Source organism: Rhyacophila brunnea, unplaced genomic scaffold (assembly GCF_057557595.1).
Source record: "Rhyacophila brunnea isolate RB1 unplaced genomic scaffold, BYU_Rbru_1.0 scaffold_1, whole genome shotgun sequence".
NCBI lineage: Eukaryota > Metazoa > Arthropoda > Insecta > Trichoptera > Rhyacophilidae > Rhyacophila > Rhyacophila brunnea.
The window spans coordinates 64,572,258-64,594,748 of NW_028232751.1; the positions used below are offsets into that span (position 1 = coordinate 64,572,258).

Genomic DNA, 22,491 nt, shown 5'->3' on the forward strand with positions numbered 1-22,491 from the left:
TAATAATATGCTCTTGTATTTGATAACCATCGGTAATCGGCGTCTTTTAATCAGTTTTTGTGCTATTGGTAATGGGACTGTAACAGGGCTCGAAATGGACCGGAATGCACAGGAGCGCCGTTCCTGTTCATGAAATCACCAAAATTATCGTTCCGTCTCGTGGAAAAAATAAATTGACCATCCAAGCTAGATATACCTATGTCATATTATTATACGAGTAGCAAAAATCTAACACATATTTTTTTGTCAAATATACATTAAATTAGATAACTATGCTAATATTTTCGGAAAATTGTTAAGTCGGACTGTAGTAGCTACGTTCTATCAAAATAGGTAGGTGCCTTAAATATTCAAATATTCCAAACCCTTGTAAATCATTTTAAGCACATTGTATTAAAGATTTGCTATCGTGATGTCATGGAAAGATGAAGCTTTCGATAAGAGGTATGTGGCTGTATAGATGCATTCTCAAAAGCTTTGGAGTGGCCGTGTGACAAAATGTTAAAGTTCTCAACCGAATGGGAAAGGACCAAAAAGTTCTATAACTACAATACCTCGGCCACATTATGAGAGGACCAAATTCCCCAAATTGTCATCCAAAAAAATCAACGGCACCTGAGAACGACTTCGCATTTCATGGCTTAAGAACCTCCGTAATTGGTACGAGTACAGCTTCACCGAATTGTTCTGTGTAGGAGATGATAAGGTAAAGATCGCCCAGATGGTGGAGGCCCGCACAGGGGATGGCACGATAAGAAGAATCGATTTATATAGGTAATAGGTATAAACAAGTTATTTAGGTATGTACCCATTTTTTCTTGTATTGATTTATGCTGTGTGATCGTTTTATATACTTATTACAGGCGCGTACACTAAAGGGGACCCTACGGGGACGTCGAACGTTGATCTACAGCATTATTGTTTTCAATGCTAATTATTGCAATCGCAGGTAATTATAAAATTATAAAAAAATATTTGAAAAATCTATGCTTGCACTCAAAAAGAAAGAATTCCAATGAATATTTAACTTGGCACGAAAATGATAAAAAATATCGATAACTTTTAGCTTAGAAGACATCCAACCGTTGAAGATCTTTTACAATACCTATACCGGAAGCTAACTGAAATATATATTTTCTTGGTTCTGAAAATTCACAAAAAGTAAACAGTGACGCCTTTGCAACTAGACCCCTCAATTGGTCTTTGTAGAAAGAGCCGAATATTGGAGGCTAAGGGAATTTACGGAAGTGAAGTGGTTTACTGAAGTCGACGAAGACCCACGTTAGATTGTAGCGCCATTTACAATAATCTACATAACACATCATCATAATCCTTTGACAGATCTTGGTTTCCTCCAAAAACTTTCTTCTTCCCAGGCAACCAAGTACCCCCCCGCTTTGCACTCCAGCCAATGGTCCACGGCTGGCCAAGGTCTGCGTAGCCGGCTTTGTTGAGGTTACATGTAAATTGTACGTAAAACATTTCACCGTGGCACAGATCGCTGTGGGCTTTTTATCGGAAAGAGCGCACGGCATAGGCGTTGGACTATCATGCCGTGGGTCCCAGGTTCGAATCCTGGGTCTGGCAAGTACACATATTGTTTTTCAATATGTGTGTGGGTCAGGGTATGGACCTAATAGGTTGAGCAAGTGGCTGACATCCATTTCTCGTAAAAACAAAATCTGTTAATACAAACCTCTACTCTGTGGAGGCCCATATGATCCTATTAGGATCGGACATGGTCAAAGAGAAGAGATGACCGTATACTATACGGTCTCCAATTTTATTAGATTCAATATGAACATTAATTCGATTTTCATAGCTGATTTTGGCAAAATTCAAGAATGAAAACCTAACCTAACCAAACAAATAGGTAATCCAGTATTTCACCTATTTTCAAAAATTGTTTGCTGCTAGCTTCATGTAAAGTGTAAACTGACAAAAACCGTGTTTATTTAGTCATCAATTTTATGTAGGTAGGTACTACACGACCCAAAGAGGTTGGACGGTCTTTGATATTATACGGGCATATATTTCCGATACAACATTTCACGGTGAAGTGTAATACGGCAAACTGCAGACGTACAAGTTTCCGGACACGCTTTGCTGATAATTCAGCGCAGTTTCTTCATTTTCATATGGCATGTGCTATTTTCTCATACTACATGACACACAATAATATAAAATATATATAAATAAGAATCTTAAAATATATATTTTGGATAGAGTGGGATTCGACACACATCTAAATCAGTGATCGCCAAACGGTTGCTCGCGAGCTACCGGTAGCTGGCGACGGCATTTTTGGTAGCTCGCGTAGGATATTTTGTCATATTTATGAATTTGCCTCTCAAATTTTATTATTGGACTACGAAATGAAATGATGGCATTGTTTTGTTCCATCTACTTAATGTTAATCAACGTTTTCCACTATGAAGGTGGTTAAAAGTAGAAACAGACTCACAGATGTACATCTTGATAATTGCATTCAGATGGGAGTGACGAGATACTCACCGAGAATTAAAAAAATGTGGAGTTAAGTGAATGCCATTCTTTTCAATAACTATGTTTTCTTTTCCTCGCATTTATATCAAGATATTTTTCAATTATTATTTTGTGTATAAATAAATAATTAAAGTTTTATTGTATGTCCGATGTCCTTTTGTTATATGTTATAGATTATGTATGGTACGATAAAGGACGATAATAAATAATTATAAAGAATGAATATGTATAAGTAGCTCACCAAACAATTTCAATTTCTGAAAGTAGCTCACATCTTTATTGAGTTTGGAGACCACTGATCTAAATCAAGTTTTTGTTAATAATTCCAAATGCCTACATAATTAAGGTTATTTCAAGGGTAGTGTATATAATATAACATTAATAAGTCTCGATTTAAAAAAATAATTACGTAAAATAAAATTGAATCTTATGTTTGTGATATGTTAAATTTGTTTCTGACAACAATCGCATACAAAATAGTTAATGAAAAATGGTATCAGCTGTCATTTACAAAGTTTGCCACTAGAGAGATACCTATTCAATAATACAATGTCACTACTGTTGTATGTTATAATATGTATTGGAGGCGCCATCCACCGGAACAAAAGGTCGCGAATAATGGTAAAATAGTGTACTTAAATCATTATGGCGGTTACCTACAGCTTCAAACGCAGTTGCTCACTTTTTTATTTATCAACTTAGAGCTGAATGCAGAAACACATGTCATAATTAAAATTTCCTTAGCAGAAAACACTATGCAGAAACATTGTCCTTAGTTAAGATCATTTCTATTGAAAATAATACCATATTTAAAAATTCTCTTTCCTATAGTTTAGGTAAATTATTTTATAATTGTTAAACGATGGCAAAAATATGACAACTGCATTTTGTAAATGCAATAACTATAAATAAATATTAATATTTAATTATAATACTCTTATGTTTCCGTTATAAGTCATTATACGTGATTCCACAAGCACCACAAGATATTTTTTTAACATGGTAACACTAGCGTCAAGTGTCATTCTTCACCTGGCATTTTGTATTTCTGCGGGCTAGCGTATAAAAGTAAAATAATATTCTCCAAGTACATGCCAAACGAATTACATTGTTAAATGAACTTGAGTGTATGGACTGTTTTATAGACATGCGAATTTATTTTGACAGCAGCTGTCAGTGGTAAACGGTAATACAGAAGGGGGCGTGTTCATAACAAAAGTAGTCTATGGTTAAGGATTTCTTAACTCTATACTCAGGATTGTATACGACTTATCCTTAGGATCGAAACCTTAGATTGTGCATTCCGCTCTTAGACTAAATCAAAATCTGTGACAAAAACGAAATAGAGAGGTATGCAACTTGTATGAAAGATGATTGTAAATTTTTAGCAGATAAGGCTTTGTGGCCGTGTCCGGAAATTTGTACGTATGCAGTTCGCCTTATCACACTTCACCGTGAAATGTTGTATCGGAAATACAATATTATGGTCGTATATTAAAGACTAAGTTGAGGTTATCACAAAGAGACGCTTTACGTGGCTGGGACACGTGTTCCGGATGGCGCCAAAGAGTGCGACATTTCATACTTTTGTTGCACAGCCTGAAGGGGTCTGTCGTCATGGTCGGCCCTCCCTCACCCTGCAGCGGTGCTACAAAAGCAACCTACGTGCTGCAGGTCTGACATGGTGGGAGGAGCAAGAGTTGGCGATGGACCGAGGGAAGTGGCGCGAACTTGTGCTTGCCCTATACTCCAATATTTGGTCGTGGCAGGGTGGAAGAAGAAATTAAAGACCGTCCAACCTCTTTGAGTCGTATAGTACTGAGATAAAATTCATGTCCAAATAAAACACGGTTCTTGTCGGTTTACAGGAAGCCAGAGGCAAACAAATTTTGTAAATAGCCGATATACAGGATTATTTGTTAGGTTAGGTTGTTCTTCTCGAACTCATGAATTTTGCCGAAATCTGCTATTAAAATTGAATTAATATTCATATTGAATCTAATAAAATTGGACACCGTATAGTATACGGTCATCTCTTTCCGATAGAAAGCTCACGGCGAACTGTGCTACGGTGATTTTTTTACGTACAATTTACATGTAACCCTTTGTGGCATCCCATATTTTTTAATTTTAATAACAGGTAGGTATTCAAAGCGTAATGTGTTCAATCAACAAATGTTAGTGCAAGAACGTAGTGGTCACGCGGGGGCGGCGCGGCGGCGTCTTGCGAAACTCAAACGTATAACCGTGTGTAAAATGTTCGTAGACAGTGTGTTTTTTCGGGCATAATACACACGGTTATACGTTTGAGTTTCGCAAGACGCCGCCGCGCCGCGCCCGCCAAATGACTACGGACGAGCACTTAGCATTGTTCAGGTGCGTGTGCGAAACATGAGCCCTTGATGTAAAATACACCCAAAACTACAAGTAGGTATAGTGCGAAATCCTCCTTTACAGTGATAGGCGGAGAACTAGATCCCCTCCTCTCGCGTTTAAGAACTTAAAATACTTCGAAATCAAAAATCATAGACAAGATAAGATAACACGAGCGCCGCCGCCAGGTCTCACGTTAAAGATTTTGCAGTCTAGCGCAACGTTGTTTGGAAAGGTGAATGTTTGGGAATAACTCACGGAAATAACACAATTCATTTCGAGGTAAATAAGAGAAAGATTCAAGATATAAACGATGACAAAAAATAATAATGATGTATACCTTTTAGATTCAGTGATGATAATCATAAAAGTTAGGGTAAGTACCTATATTAAACCCTTAATTCTGCAGCATTATATGCTCACAAGTTTAGTCCTATGCAACGGTTACATGTAAATTATACGAATTACATTTCACTGTAGCACAGTTTGCCGTGAGCTTTCTCCACCGGTTTGGCTACCACTGGTGTAGAGTGTAGACGAATTGTTTTCAATAAGTCATTTTTTGCAGCAGGCACAAATTTCCTTTGACTTATCATATCATCAAATAGAGCAGCTAGTGTGCCAAAGTTTTTAAAGAAACCTTGACGGTAAATACGAGGTACCTATTCATAAAGGCATTTAGGAAAAGAGTGCACGTGATGTGATAAAGGTCGAAAAGCTGATGAAATGCCAATGGCCAATAGACTAATGCAGTCCGAAAGGGCTTAAGCCTACCCTCAAACCCGATATATCGACGAATTCAAAAAGATGTACGTAAGCAGGGAAGAGCTAAGGACAAATAACCATGGAAAAACTTAAGGGAGGTCTTCACCCAGTAGTGGATTTACCCTGGCTTATGATGATAAATAATAATGATTAGTCTAAACTAAATCAAGATATAGATCTCCATTATATAAGATGTGTTCTTCAAGTTTTTAAGCGAAATAATTGTCAAAGAATGGAAAATAATCCAAATAAAGTTTGAAATAGTGTCTCCAGATAATGCACGAAAGTTTACCAGATCAAATTATACCATTAAACGTTCAAAGAAGACTGAAAAACGGTAAGTAAATTTTGATTTTCAAACGTTTTACGACAGCTAGCATCTTAGAACCTCAGGGCTGTGCCTTGGCTGTTCATATTTTAAGTTCAGTTTTAAAGCTGCATAATATTGTGTAAACTGGTTCAGTCATCTATATTTTTTTATATATTTTTATTCAAAAATATTGTTATGTTTGCTTAGTTACCTATTTAATTCTAATATCATAAAACTCAAAATAAATTCATAAACCCAATTATAATTTTCAAATTATTAAGTGTTAGTTGTAAATATGAAATAAGTTATACATTTATATTGTTGTTTTTTTCGGGTGCCGGACAAAATCCCGAAGGCCGAAATCCCGAAAAATAAAAAAATATAAACAGTAATAATTTTCAACCAGCGGCACCCCAATAGGCGGCGCTTTTCCTCGATTGTATAATTTAACAAGATAATTAAAATAGTTATATAAAAAACTATTATTAATTATAAAATGAAGCAAGAAAATAATTTTCAACCAGCTGCACCCCAATAGGCGGCGCTTTTCCTCGATTGTATAATTTAACAAGATAATTAAAATAGTTATATAAGAACAATTATTAATTATGGAATGAAGTAAGAAAATAATTATCTTGTTTAATTACACACTCTAGAAAAAGAGCCGCCTATTGGGGTACCGCTGGTTGAAAATTATTTTTTTGCATTATTTCATATTAATAATAGTTTTTATATAACTATTTTGATTATCTTGTTAAATTATACAATCGAGAAAAAGCGTCCCCTTTTGGGGTGCCGCTGGTTGAAAATTATTAAAATAATACTACTATTTTAATTATCTAGATAAATTATACAATCGAGAAAAAGCGCCGCCTTTTGGGGTGCCGCTGATTGAAAATTATTTTGTTGCTTGATTCCATAATTATGAATAGTTTTTATTATAACTATTTTAATTATCTTGTTAAATTACACATTCAAGAAAAAGCGCCGCCTATTGGGGTACCGCTGGTTGAAAATTATTTTTTTGCTTCATTCCATAATTAATATTAGTTTTTAATACTACTATTTTAATTATCTAGGTAAATTATACAATCGAGAAAAAGCGCCGCCTTTTGGGGTGCCGCTGGTTGTAAATTATTGTGTTGCTTCATTCCATAATTAATAACAGTTTTATATAACTATTTTAATTATCTTGTTAAATTACACACCCAAGAAAAAGCGCCGCCTATTGGGGAACCGCTGGTTGAAAATTAATACTGTTTATATATTTTTATTTTTCGGGATTTCGGCCTTCGGGATTCCGGCCATTCGGAATTTCGGCCATTCGGGATTTTGGCTTTCGGGATTTCGGCTTTCGGGATGTCGGCATTCGGGATTTCGTCCGGCACCCATTTTAACACAACCCTGTTTGTTAGAATACAAAACAAACCAATCGAATACAAAACAAAACTGTCCATCTCCAAAAGTATTTATTTCAAACCTGGTCAAATCCAGATGATACAAAACAAACATAGCCATCTCCAACATAAAATCGTAAATATCTTGTTTGTTAAAGATTCGCGATTATTGAGCATTGTTTAAATCGTATCTTTTAAATAAAATATAATCATAAATTATGAAATTATTAACTTACGGGTTCAAATTAACCACAAAAACAAAAAAGTTGATTTACTCAGTTTCACTTGTGATGGAGATGGCTACGTTTGTTTTTTAGCGTCACTATTCTAACATTTTGTCAGCTCATATTTTCATGGGAAAAATATATAAACATAGATATCTCAAAATTATTAGCTAAATAAAATTTTATATTTTTTCAAAAACACTTATTTATTTTATTTTTACCGAAATAAATTATTGATAAATTAATAAGGCTTCTAATTATTCGGTAAGTATAAATATTCAAAAATAGGAAGTATCTTAATAAAAGTATTTTATTAATCTTTGGGAATAATTTAAAATCAGCAGCAAGTAAAAAATGCTCAATGGTAAGTATTCAAATAATAAATGAGAAAGTATTTAAATAAGCATAGGGAATTATTAAAATGTTTAATGTCAAATATAAATATTTGTGTGTCAGAATAGATTAAAATTTGGGCAGAAATAATTTAATTGGCCGCTTTTTTAAATTTTCTAGGATAGTATTCTTCTGTCATTCCAACTAGGGTTGTAACACAGACTAATATTCGAGTTAGTTGTATCATAGACTAATACCATAATCGTCTATGGTTATGCTGTACCTTGACAGATGACAGTTGACTTCCTCACCACTAGAAATCTAGAATAGTATTTTTTCTTTCTATTATAATGAATGTATCTAAAAAAAGGGCTCCACAATTCAATGTGGATCTTCTGAGCAGGTTTCTTAAGAAATTCGTTCTAGCCATCAGCTGTAACAGTTGGTTCTATGCTCTGGGTACAACGAAATTAGTTTGTAATCAATTATTAATGTTTATTAGAAACTTTTTTCAGTAGGTATCTACACTGGGCTAATGACTATTGAAAATACATACTCCATTATAGAATAATTATGTTGTATGCCTAGTGTGTAGGTATTATAATATATTTTTTTAATTAAAAAAAATAAGAAGACAGGTAGGTAGTGTTACCAAATATCATAATGCCTAAATCCCCCATCAACAATCCTCCAATCGACAGAGTTGAGAATATAATGATAATATTATTGTAACTGTAAATGAGTCAAGACTAAACGATGATGCACAGCGAAACAAACAAAAAGTACGTTACCGTTATCTGTTTCTAGGCAAACGAAGGATCGAGGGTAGGTACGGTTAGTCAGCTACCTACCCTTCAGCCCTTACGTCGCCTCCAAATACGATTCGCTACCTTTTTCGCGCCACAGCGCGCCTTTACAAATGTTATTAACAATTAATTGTTTATCGTCAAGCGAGATATACTTACTTAATGTCCCTGAATCGGTGTTTTTTAATAAGTGGAAAAGTGTAAATCAACACCGTCCGCAAACCCCTACATATCAGTAGGTACACCAGATGTGTCTATTATAGGTTTATTTTTAACATAAAAATAAAGCATAAGGCAGACTTCAGTTGTTTACAAAAAAAAAAATACATGGCAACCTGAAGGGTCGCTTGGCTTGTCATGTCAACGGTGAACGGTGTGACCAGGTTATTGTAAATTTTATAAAAATATATCAATATTTTCCTCACAGCAAAAAATGCCTAGCCATTGTCGATCAATGAACATTCCTTTTATTTTGTAAATAAAATTATTTAGTATAATTTATCGATATCCGTAATTTTGATATATGTGTAGGGGTCAATACCCTACCATCCACATGACTCGGCAGGAAATTCATTTATAATTACAATGTACCTTGCAACATAACAATGTTGAAATAGTAGAACAAGCGATTTATGTGAATCAATCAATTTTTAACAGAAAGCTAATTTAGCAAAATAATTCAATAATTATATCAATAATTATTTATAATTTACAAAACATGATATGCACAAAATTGTTTATATGAAAATCAATCTTGCTAATTATTAAAACTGCTTAATTGACTAAAAATTAAATTCAATTATTTATAATTTACCAATAATCGTGATTATCAAAAATATCCAAATAGTGTATGCAGCATTTTCTATTGTATCGAATCTGTATAAAACACTCAATTACATGACATCAATATGTCAGTCAGTTATCAAAGATTTAACCGTAAGGTTATCGTTCCACTTCGCCCGATCGACTTAGCGATTTCTCATAACGCATAAACTGCTTTCATTCTACTAAATTATAATCGGTAAATTTATCTGTAATAATTAAATTGATATTAATTTGGAAGGAGATAATAAAACCAGGGTTCATTTCATTCACGCATCAATCTTCTTATTATTGGAGTCAAACAAACCTACCCTGCCTGTTCCTTATTCCATCTCACTTCCAATAGTCTTCCAATATATGGAATAGGTAATAGGTATGTCTCAATTGCCTCGACATTAAAGGTTCGTTATCTAAAAGATTTATACTAATATAAATTGTTTTATAATCAACATGCAAACCAGAAAGTAGGTAGCTATTTTATTTGAATTAATACTAATATCACATAAACTCATTCGATTATCGATTTATTAGTTCGATCAATCATATTATTAGGTATTTTAATCTCATTCAAAATGTATGAAAAATTTGGTTGAATGAATAATATTTCACAATATAACATTTTTAATCAAATTTAACCTTAAAATGAAATATTTTTTTCCATTATTACTTTCTTTAAAAATATTTAAGTAAGTATATTGGATATAGGTTGAAATAGTCCATTAACTATCACATAACTTTAAGCTACTTAGTTATTTTGCACGTTATTTTAATTGAAGACAAATTATTCGTAATCGTTTCAATAGAATTAATTTATGAAACAGGTTATTTCAATTAGATAATAATAGTTTAATAGGTATATTTTTAATTTCCATAATATTTATAAACCGTCAAATATCACTAAATTATTATAATTTGGATTTAAAGGTATCGGAATTGAGGTTATCTTCTGTTATCTGTGTGGTGTGCTCATACAATTATAGCTCTTTTTGCTGCACCTTCGATTACTTCTTAGTTGGTGTTCTTTTAATAATCACAATAATGGTTATTTGTACCGAATATTCATGAATTTGGCGTGCGAGCATAGACAAATATTCTTTACGTGCGAGATGGTAACCATAAATTGCTATGCATCCCATATAAAATTGTTTACTTGTCAAATTATCATTATAATAATGGATATATGTTTTATCTACTGACACGCGTAATTTAAATAATGATTATTTAGTTTTAGAACCGATTTTTTAATATTATTACTTCCTCAAACATTATTTTACCCTCCACACTAAAACTGGCGTCCTTATTCTGATACTTAGAAATAAATACTTACCAATAATTAAAAATTCTGACACTTGGAATTTAAAAACTTTTCAAAATTGTCTATTAATACTTACTTCAAAAATACACTCCAATTAATAATATCACGAAATACTCTTGTTCAAATTATTATCTCCCGTACCTATTCGTATAAACAGAAAACACAGTTATTTAATAGTATTATTAACAGCCTTATTGGATAGCTGTTTTTGTGCTGCCTATCACTAAGTTAAGACTTTTAACTCAACTGAGCTGAAATAGCATGATGTTTTTTAATTAATACTAGCTGCCCGGTATTGTTCCTTATTGGAGCAAATATGGGGTAGTCCAGGATTAGTTATTATGTTATGAATTTAATATTACATGTAGTATTATTATTACACGTACATGTTAATAATATAATATTGTACTCTTGTATGATAGTAATGTTATCAAAATGCTTCAATCAATTGTTTTGAAAATCTCCTGTCATTGATAAAAAAAAATAGTTTGGCAGAAAAAGTTATGTCAAAATTTTATACTATAATACCATAGGTAGAGTTAGGTTTCGGGAATTTTCCGACGGGAATTTTCGAGAAATTTTCGAGATTTTTGATCCCGAATCTCAAGAATTGAAATTTTTAACATTTCGGGAAATCCCGGATTTTGAGAATCTTTTCTCGGGATTTGGGATTTCTTTATTATCAAATATTAATTGAAAATACGATTTTTATATATGAAAAAAGTGGACAGAAAATACAAAACGTTCAATCAAAGACTGATCGGGGTATTTAACACAATTAAGTCAAAATCGACTCAAAGTGAGCGCAATTTTTTAACATCAGAGATTTTTTTGTCTCAAAGCGAGCGCGATTACCAGACGCAGCGATTGACAGTCTGTGTTTTTTGAAATTCTATTTAAATAAGTAATGTTTTTAATTATTTTTGTTTTCCTACTTCTATTTGTTTGTCTTCTTACATAAATGAAAAAAAAATATTATTTTTTGGAATTTGCCTGTTTTTACACTGATTTTTGGAGACAGGTTTTTTTTTAAATTTCCCGATATCTTGAGAATTCTCGAGAACTCTCTTCTAGAAATCCCGAATCTCTAGATTGAGATTTTCTCGGGAAATACCTAACTCTAACTACAGGATACAGTGCGTGGCACTAATTACAGTAACTAATCAATAATAAACACACATATGCTTAAAAAGTTCACATATTATAATAGTTATTCACCTTCAAAAAAATTTACTTGGTGTGAGAAGCCAATAGTTTTCCAAATATATTATTATTTTTTTTACGACCATGTCCGATCCTAATAGGATCATATGGGCCCTCCACATAGTAAAGGTTCATATTAACAGATTTTGTTTTTTTATGAGAAATGGATGTCAGCCATTTGCTCAACCTAGCAGTGGCGAAGGGTGGAGGTAGGCTGTTAAGATCCGCCATAACTAGTGCACGCTAAACTTTGTCAATCATAAGTATTTGTTTTCTTTGAAATAAGACTATATTTTTTACAGATGCTGTTGGTTAGTTTTTATAATTCAATTAAATCCTGCGAAAACCAAGCCATAATAGATATTAGTCAAAAAATACTCGTCTATCTATAAAATATCTAAAATTATGCAATTAAATCATACATATTTTTGGATATTTTATAGAAAGAATTTTTTTTATCTTTTATAGTTTAGTCTAAGCAGGGCTAAATGAATTAAAAAAAATAACTAACAATATATGTAATATGTATTCTTAATCGAACGAAAATAAATAATTATGAATGAAAAAGTATTCACAATTTTGTCGTATTGCCCAAAATATACTAAAACTATTATGGTTTGGTTTAGGCAGGATTTAATTTATTTTTACACACTAACAAACACCATCTTCAAATTATAGACTTAGTTCAATGAAAACAAATACGCATGACTGACAAAATTTATTGTGGACTATTTATGTTGAATTTTAACAGCCTACCTCCACCCTTCGCCACTACAACCTAGTAGGTCCATACTCTGGCTCATACACAAATTGAAAAACAATATATGTACTTGCCAGATCCAGAATTCGAACCTGGGACCCACGACGCTAAAAGCCAATGCTTAAGCCGCGCGGCCATCGTTGGTATTATTATTTAAGTAAGTATATAATCCAGGTAAACAGAATTACTTACTGTCACTCACCTGGTTAAGTTATCATACCATCGTTATTTAATTTATTCACCTACCAAAATTTTTTTTTTTTTGTGATTTTACCGAGGCTTTGACTGCGACTCGCTGTCATATCGCCTCTTCTCTTCTAGAAGGGGATCCTTCGATCAGGTCCTCACTCCTGTTCTGTTAAATGGCTTTATAATTATTTTGTCTAGCTCTTCCGTCTTTCTTTCTTTCTTCTTTAGACGCCAGTGTTTTATGCACCAGAATCGCTCTCCTCCGTATCCATCCCTTCTGTATTTTCGATACATCGTGTAATCATTGAATTTCAGATAGTCTAATTCAGACCTCAGCCAAGTCTCTGAGATTAATGCTATTGAAATTTTTTGTCTTATTAAGTAAAGTTCTATATCATCCTTTTTTTGCTTCATACTTCTGGCATTACATTCTAAAATCCTAATTTGTTTTTTATCATCCATTTTGCTCCAGAACCTCCCCTAGAATTTCCTTTAAGTGTCCTTCTTTGAATTGTTTGCATACCCAGTCCACTGCTTTAATTATTAGTTGTTTAATGATCTGCTGCCAGTCTCCCCCTTTCAGCAAGACTTTCATAATTTCTCCCATCGCGTTAACCTCTGTCTTCCCCTTTGAATTTTTCTTATTTTTTGTAGGCTTTACGCTACTACCTGTAGATATTATTGTTGAGCCTGAAGCTTCTACCACCGCTTCTTCTTTCTTTTTGTTTTCCTTAGTTTTTTGAATTGTTTCGCTTTCATCTCTTCCTACGATTTTTTTTGTTTTAATATGTCAGCATAGCTATTATTTAACATATTTTTTTTGCTTCCTTGAAAGGTATGTTCATTTTTTTCATTGCTTCTTTGCAATTCTTTTCCTCTTGCCACTTTTTGCATTTTTGGCTGTTTGCCGCGTGGTTACCTTTGCAATTGATGCACGTAATTTCCTCATTTTTTTCGCAGGTTTTGTGGTTTTCACCACACTTAGGGCACGTTTCTACTGTACGTCCGCAATTGTTCGCGATATGCCCATATCGCCAGCATTTGTAGCATTGCATAACCCTGAATACATACGGTTCTACAGCAAAAGAGACTCCATATATGTAAATTGTTCTCGGCAATATTTTCTCCCCAAATTTAATACTGACTGACGAGGTCTTTGTCAGCTCTCCTGTATCACCTTTTCTTGTCAACCTCTTAAGGTTGATTACTTTTGCATCACTTTTGATTTCCATTTGCAGTTCTTGGAGGTCCATATCAATATCGACTTTTCTAATTACTCCATAAGAGCAGGAGTCATTCTCTTTGGTCACAAAACCGAGATCTTTGAGTTCTCCAGCTTGTTTCACTTTATCTGCTTCTTTTTCGTCTTCTACTTGGATGTACGTCTTTAAATTTTTATTGTAAATTTTCTGTACTTTTACTCCTGCCTTATGCAGCATCTGCGCTATTTTCAATTTTAATGGAATTTTACTTCCCGTCGCTATCATGACGATGTTTTGGTTTCCCTTTGGAGTGACCCCAGAGTCTCTTCTGGGTTTTTTTCCAGAGGTCACCGTCTGCCATTCTTCTTCTTTTTCTCCAACCACTTCCTCTTCATCATCGTTTCTTTTCTTCTTCGTTTTTTTGGTTTCATTCACTTTCATCGTGGTGTTTTCCATTTTATTGCTTTTGCCGTTCACGCGGTCTTGGAATTCGCGCAACAGTGTGAACAAAAAACAGTGTGGACAACCCCTCGCTTCACAGCGTTTGACGCACTCCCCGCACAAAGTGCACTATCCGTGCAACAATAAATATTTTTCACTTTTTCTCAAGCACTGGCACTGATTGTCAAAATCACATGGGACCACACATGTTGAGTTTATTGTCAAATTCATTTACAAACAATATTATTTTTGTTGTATCCCGTATTTATAACCGTTCGCGAGTAACCAGGCGAATAGCGTCCCGAATACGCAAGCGAAGTTGTACAACCTCACTCCACCGCTGTTGGCTTCCGACTGCTACCAAAATATTATGAAACCTATACTGTTTCTGGATTAACCATAATACTAAAACTAATGTCATATGCATAGATATAGTAAAGAAACCAATCTGTGTGATTCTATACAAAAATGCTACTAAATAAAATAATTTAAGCCAAGGAGGATCCCAAGAATCGATAATTTTGAACACATTGCACAACCCGCTATTTTTATTTTTTCAAACGGGACGAACCGTTATACGACCATGCCGATGGCATAGTACAATTATTGCATGTTCAATCAATCCCTGATTCGGTCTTGGTTTTATTGAAGAACTCAGAACAACTTTTGGTGGGTTATGAGAAAAAAAATTAAAACCTCAATAGAAAAAAATTACCACTAATATCGCCTGGCAACATCGACTTTATAAATTTTTGTGACCCCTAAAACCTATTCCAATTGTCAGGATGCGTTCCGCATATTATGTATACGAAAAGTCTATGGGATCCTGCACTAAACAAGGAGACCTGCTATCTGTAGAAAAAGATATCAATGAAATGGTTATTTCAATGAGTTTAGGGTACGTTACTATGAATTAATATTAATTGTTACCTACATATCCACATATATTTCAAATGAAAAACAATAATTACCCAGTTGCGCTCTATGTTCAAAGTTGTTATGTTATAATTTATGAACGTTGTCCTTTATTCACGCCACGGATTACGTCATTATTTCATCAATTAAAAATATATATTCTTTATCAGCGCATCTATTCTATACACAAGACGGCTTTCGGTTTGTTAAATAGGGTAGTGACACGAACAAAAACGCCGACCTTCAGTTGGTGTTTGAAAAAGAATATGGTTGACGACATAACTATACAAATCTAGCCTTGTAGTCAATTCTGCCACTCAAAAGCCATGCGACAACCTCGCGACAAAGTACTAATAAGACGTATATAAGTCCCATAGTCCTTGTCAGCAAGTCAAAAACGACTTCTCAGTACATACTATGGAAGAAACAGAAAAATAATTGGTCAAAAGACCATGAACAGGTAATAAGTTAGAATAATCGTTTAGTAGCAGAAGATAAATGTATTGTTGTTAACACTTTTTATAAATGTAATAAAAATTTCATGTAAAAATTTTACTTCAGAAATCGAGAGATCTCGTGCGTAATTGTAACGCTGTGATCAGAGACTCGAATGCTATCATCGAGCCAAAGTTTCTATTGATTAATGTCCATTGAAATTTGAAAATAGAACATGTGAAAAATTGTTTACATAAAAGCCGATAAGCAGCGCTCGGAATGGAGCGGAACGCCCCGGAGCGCCGTTCCTGTTCGTGGGATTTCCAAGGATGGCGTTCCTGTTCGTTAAAACCTCGAAAATGGCGTACCGGTTCGTAAAATATCCGACGGACAGCGAGTCGTCTAGTAAAATCCTCAAGCGTCATACTTAATATTATTACGTTCCGGGTTATATTTAAAATTTACGAAAATGAATTGATAGGTAGGTACAAAGGTACAAAAACATAAATATTTTTTTTATTAAAAAATAATTTTACTGGTTTAGAACCACTGAATTTTCTATGACCCGTACATAATGTACTTAAGTTTTTTTTAAATAGTGATAGAGTAAATGTAAGACAACGTATTTGAGAACTAACCTTTTTCAAGACAATACTGTTTTCAACGAATTTGGCATTGAATGCACTAATAGACAGACCCTTTTGCGTCAATGGTGATAAAACAATAAAATTGTATACAAAGAAATGCACTGGGTAAGATTTATTGCATTGTCGCACGTTATGGGACAATAATGTATTTTGAAAAAAAAATGTTTTTATGATTGTAAGGAAATGTTGGAAGCTATTTTACATTGGAATGTAGATTTACTGTAGTATTAATTTATAAAACGAGACATTTATTTTTTTGCAAGTTCATACATATTATTTTAATAGAGTTAAGGTTAAGGTACATGCCTAAATATAGTGAGTTAATAACGTAATAGTTATAATGCACACTGGAACTTTAAAATTTTTAAATGAAACACATTAAATACATGGATTATCTTTACTCTATAAATGACTTAATTAATTTGTTAAATATTGCACAAAAATAACAGTAAAAATAGTGTGAATAAAACTACGTGCCCTACCTAAGTATCTACCGAGATAGGTATACTATATCTGTCCTACCGAGGGTTGAAATGCTTGAGCACGTTTATGGTAGCCAATTGTTTTTTTGTAATGAAAATTTAAATTTTGTATTGAGACAACCATAATTGACCGAATTGTTCATTTATCATATTATTATGTTAGCGAAATTTACATGGGTTTGACGCGTTCATAGTTTTTGTATTTCTTAATGCAATCGGGGTCGTTCATTGGTCGTTTATCAATATTTAACCCAATGCTTACGGGCCCTTTTGATTAATTTTGTTATTAACGTGTTAATTTGCATTTGAAAAGTAATTAGCAAAAACACAATTTTGTGCGGCCCGTAAACATTGGGTTAAGTTGTATGCAGCCAATGATAAGCGTTTTCATCAGAGGAAGCGACAAAATTAGACTCCTTATTTTTCCAAATTTAATCATTTTAAGTTGTGTTTTTTTGGTTTCCCATTACCTAACCCCCATGCTTTGCTGCTCTACACTAATTTATTTTTTATATTTCTTACATTATTGATGAATTGATGAAGTTCAGCGGAAATACTTTGCAGTGAAAAACTAAGTAGGTACCGAGAGAGATGGAATAAAATAAGGGAGGCCTTCATCCAGCACTGGATCGACCGAGGTTGATGGGTTGGGTTCTAAATAATTATTATTGCATACCTAACTATTGCAGCTGCTTTGCTAAATTTTTAAATTTCCGAAAAACTTGTGCTCTGACATCGTTTAAAAACTCTTTGTAGGTACTTAATAGCTTAAATTGTTGTTTAATAATTTCTAATGGGGTAACATATTTCATATTAAATAGTAAATACAGTCATGCTTTTCCTTGTGACCAGAACATACGTATTTGCTGTTCTTTGCATTGAGTGACAAAAAAAAATATTTCCTCATATATTTTTATTGTTTTAATTTTATATGGATATTTTTCGGGTTGAATGAACTGTGTTTTTGATGGTTAAACTAACAAAATAATACATTTAATAACTTAAATCAAATAATTCCATAATTAATATAGATTAATATTCGTGAACACCGTATGCATGTTAAAATTTTTTGTATTGTTTAAGGTACAATACGAAATAAAAATATTTAAATAAATCAATCAGAATCCAATGGGATAAATATATGAAAAATTTCCCTGTATATAACAATTTCTATAACATCGGAAACCTATTAGAATAAATTATCCTACATTAATATGTACATACACTTCTGAGGTTGTTTAAAATGATTCATATTTAATAAAGAATGCTACATTTGTAAAACTTGCGTATTAGATATTTTTTTAATTAATTTATTAAAAACCATGCCCTTGCTTTTTCGTATACGATGGATTTTAATTTGATTAAAAAATAGTTTACCTTAATCAAAATATTTCGAATTTACGAAAAATCAGAGCTTTGAAAAAAGCGGCATGTATTTTGTTTAAGCCGGAGTATCTTCACTCATATTTCTATCCACTCTTAGTTGCATATTGTTATTCAAACTGCTAAAGAAACCAATGGGAACTTGTGATTAGTTTGTCTATTATTTCATGTATTTTAATAATGTTTCCCACTCCAATTAGATGCATATACGTTTAGTTATTTATATTTGTATAATTATTAATGTATTTTTTAGAAAACGATTTCGTAAACTAAAATGACTATATTTGTATGTTACCACTAATTGTTATAGCCGATAGCGTATTGGGAGAAGATGATGATGAAAAAAGTACATCATGTAAAACTAAAAGATATTTTTATGTTACAGATATTATTATATCTAATATCACACATCTTTGGAAAATTGTCGAGCGTTCCTGTTCGTGAAATTTTCCATTTCGAGCACTGCCGATAAGTACATACTTGCTTACACTTGGTACAAGTACTATAAATGTATAAAAATAGAAATATTAAATTTTATAAATTCCTGCACTGAACAATAATGAATAATGGAATTTTATGTTTATTAAATTAGATTACGATAGAGCTAAGCTATTATTGTAAAAATATTGTAAACTCGTACATATGTTTATGTACGCGTAATTATAAAATTTAGGTATTTTTTATACGAAAAATCCGCTAAATCCGTTAAATCTCGTAAAAATAATTAGTAGAGAATCTCAAGGCCTTGCCTTAGATGGGTTTCCACCCATCAGCCACAATAAATCTTGAACGTGCTTCGAATGAATGACGATATAAAGTTTTAAATTTCTGTACGTAATAAACATCGCGCGATTCCGGAATCGTAAATTGTATTCCGCTTAAATATTAGTGTCGACTATTCCTCGTCACGAGAGGGAATAAAATAAGGGATTATGTTTACATTAAAGTGTAAAACACTATTAAAAGCTTCATAAATTAATGATTACCCGCAATTAATATCCTTGTCAAATTAAAGCATTTGCCTATTTAATTGTAAATGTTAGGAATCGTTAAGAAGACAACTAATTTGCGAGCATCTTTATGAACATTCATCGCATTTATAAGGTTTTTTTTATCAGTATTGCCATTCCATAATATGTTTTAAGCTTATTAGGTATTTTTAAATTACATATTTGATTATCTTGGAAATCACATTCATCACACGCAAATGGGTTTTCTCCTGAATGTGTAAGTTCATATTATGAACTTACACATTAGAACTTTAAGTTCTTTCATTGAATAAGTTTATGTAATTTGATAATGTTTCTGATATTTCTTCGATATACCTTCTGTTGAAAATAATGTAATTACATTATTCTAGATTAATACTGTAAACATCTCTACAGTCTTTTGATGTTGGGAAATTGAAAAATCAAGAGTTACGTATTTTTATCAAGATAATGAATAGCTAAAAATACAATGTTCTAAAAATCGGATGACTTTGATTTTTTTTCTAGCAAACGTATTTAAGTATAGACATCTTATCCGTGGTAAGCTCAAAATACTTAAACTATCGACTAACCAACTTTTGGCAGCAACGTATTGAATACGTTGTTTAAGAACTCATAAACTTACACATTCAGGAGAAAAACCAGTTGCGTGTGATGATTGTGATTTGAAATGTAATCAAATATGTCATTTAAAAACACCTTGTAGTCTTAAAATATGTTAAATGACAATTAATACTGGTGCACACCCTCACAAATGCGATTTATGTTCATATAGATGCTCGCGAATTAATATTTTAAAAAGACACAATGACGCATTCTGAAGAAAATCTAATAAATGCAATGTATGTTCATATAGATTCTCGCGAATAATATGCACACTTGCCAGACCGAGGATTAGAACCTGAGACCCTCGACGCAATAGGCTAACTCTTAAGCTGCGCCGGCATTTTTGGTGACTGGTGAAAAACCTTATAAATGCAATGTATGCTCATATAGATGCTCGCAACTTAGTCATCTTAAAAACAAACAAATGACCAATTCTGCTGAAAAACCTTTAAAATGCGATGTATATTCATATAAATGCGTGCGACTTAGTTGTCTTAAAATACATGAAATGAATATATACATAATATATAGAACATACTCGTGAAAAATCTTATAAATGCAATGTATGTTCATTTGGATGCTCGCGACGGAGTAATCAAACACATGTAAAGATACTTAATGGTGAATAACCTTTTAAATAAATTGACTACCTATACGGAGCCACGGCACAACATTATCTTAGAGTTCATAAAACGAAACAGGAGAAAAACCATTTGCGTGTGATCTATTTCATTTTAAATGTAAACAAATGTCATTTAAAAACTCATAAACGTGATGAATTTAAATATAAATGTAAACAGATATGTAGGTCGGTACGTTGTTTAAGAACTCATAAACTCACACATTCGGAAGAAAACCATTTGCGTGAAACAATTGTCGAAGCCGTCAGAGGCAATAACTCTTTAAAGTACCTACAAAACTTCATTTGATATCGATTCTGAAGAGCATAATATAAAGTTTTTGTCTAACACTTCTCTCCTAACATAATACCTACCAGAACTACAAGCATACGTTGCACCATCTGGAGAAACAGAGAAAAAGAAAAAAATCATAATACCTATGCAAATATTATAAGGAAGAGTTAAGTGCCTGCAAGGTAACTCCTATATACAAAATAAATATAAATGTCATTCCAATATTATCTTTTGAAGAAAATATCGTTGCATAAAATATATTGCATTTTTCAAAAATATGCATACCTTATAATATTGTATTCTAATAACTTATTTATTTTTATTACGGATCATATTGTTAAAAAACAGTAGGTACCTAAGAATAATTATTAATTACTGCTTTTCCCGTATGCAACTGACATTGATCTATTCAAAATCATAAATAAAAAGATAAATGTTAAGAATTTTGAATGTTTTTGTAACTTTGACACTTTTGTGTAATCAAAATATCAATTTAAAGGTAGTAATTTTAAGTTTTAGGTAGTATAAACGGACATATTTAGTGAGCTTTACACCGTTTTGGCTATTTTGTATAGACTCTTTTGACTGGATTTTCCAAACGGATGCGGTCTTTTTTGTTCGGGATATTTTCACGGAGTACTTAGTGAAAATGGAAAAATGCGAATTTTTCGCGTAATTTAAACGAAAAAACAATAAAAACTTCATGAAAAATCATGTAATTAAATTACTCAAAGGTGTGTAATTAAAAAATGTGGAAAAAAGTGTTTGGTTTTTAAACTTGACGGCCGCTCAAAATTAAATTACTAGCTTAATATAAGAGATAAAAATTTAAAAAATCGTGTTTAAAGTTGACATAAATATACCTAATCAGATGCATTTAACAAAAAAATTTTAAGGCTAATTTATTGGTTCAAGTATCAAGTCACTAGAGACCAAACGTTTAGCTGGAACACCCAATTTGAAATTGGAATTTTTCTGTTATTATATGTGCACAAACGAAAAAAAATCGTGCACAAACGTGCACTAACGATGCACAGACAAATGCACCCAAAAAAAGTTGGAGTTTTAACATTGGGTGATCCAGGTAAATGGACCTATCAAAAATGGTATTTTATTTTAAAATTCTTTAAAGTACTTAATATACTAATGAATAAATTCCAACATGCTAAATATATTATTTAACACATTATCTGGGTGGGGAAATAAAAAAGTATAATTTTTATCATGTACAAAAGTGGAAAAAATAGCATAATAACATATTATTGTACCTAATTGTGTAATAAAAATTTCATAATTGACTATATTTCACTATAAGTACATTATATTTCACTTATAAGTGATGAATGATAAAAAAGCAAACAGCATGCATAATACATAATGCATTAATACAATAATTATTATCATAAACTATATAAACATCATTAATTTTTAATAACCTACTTGTATTAAACGTCACATCAATTTCATTTACCTAC

The 22,491-nt window shown here is 32.4% G+C and overlaps 1 pseudogene; it reads left to right on the plus strand.

The window, feature by feature from the left end:
- The first annotated feature begins 412 nt into the window (after nt 1–412).
- Nucleotides 413–22,491, plus strand: part of LOC147080102 (uncharacterized) — a 34,769-nt pseudogene continuing 12,690 nt past the window's right edge.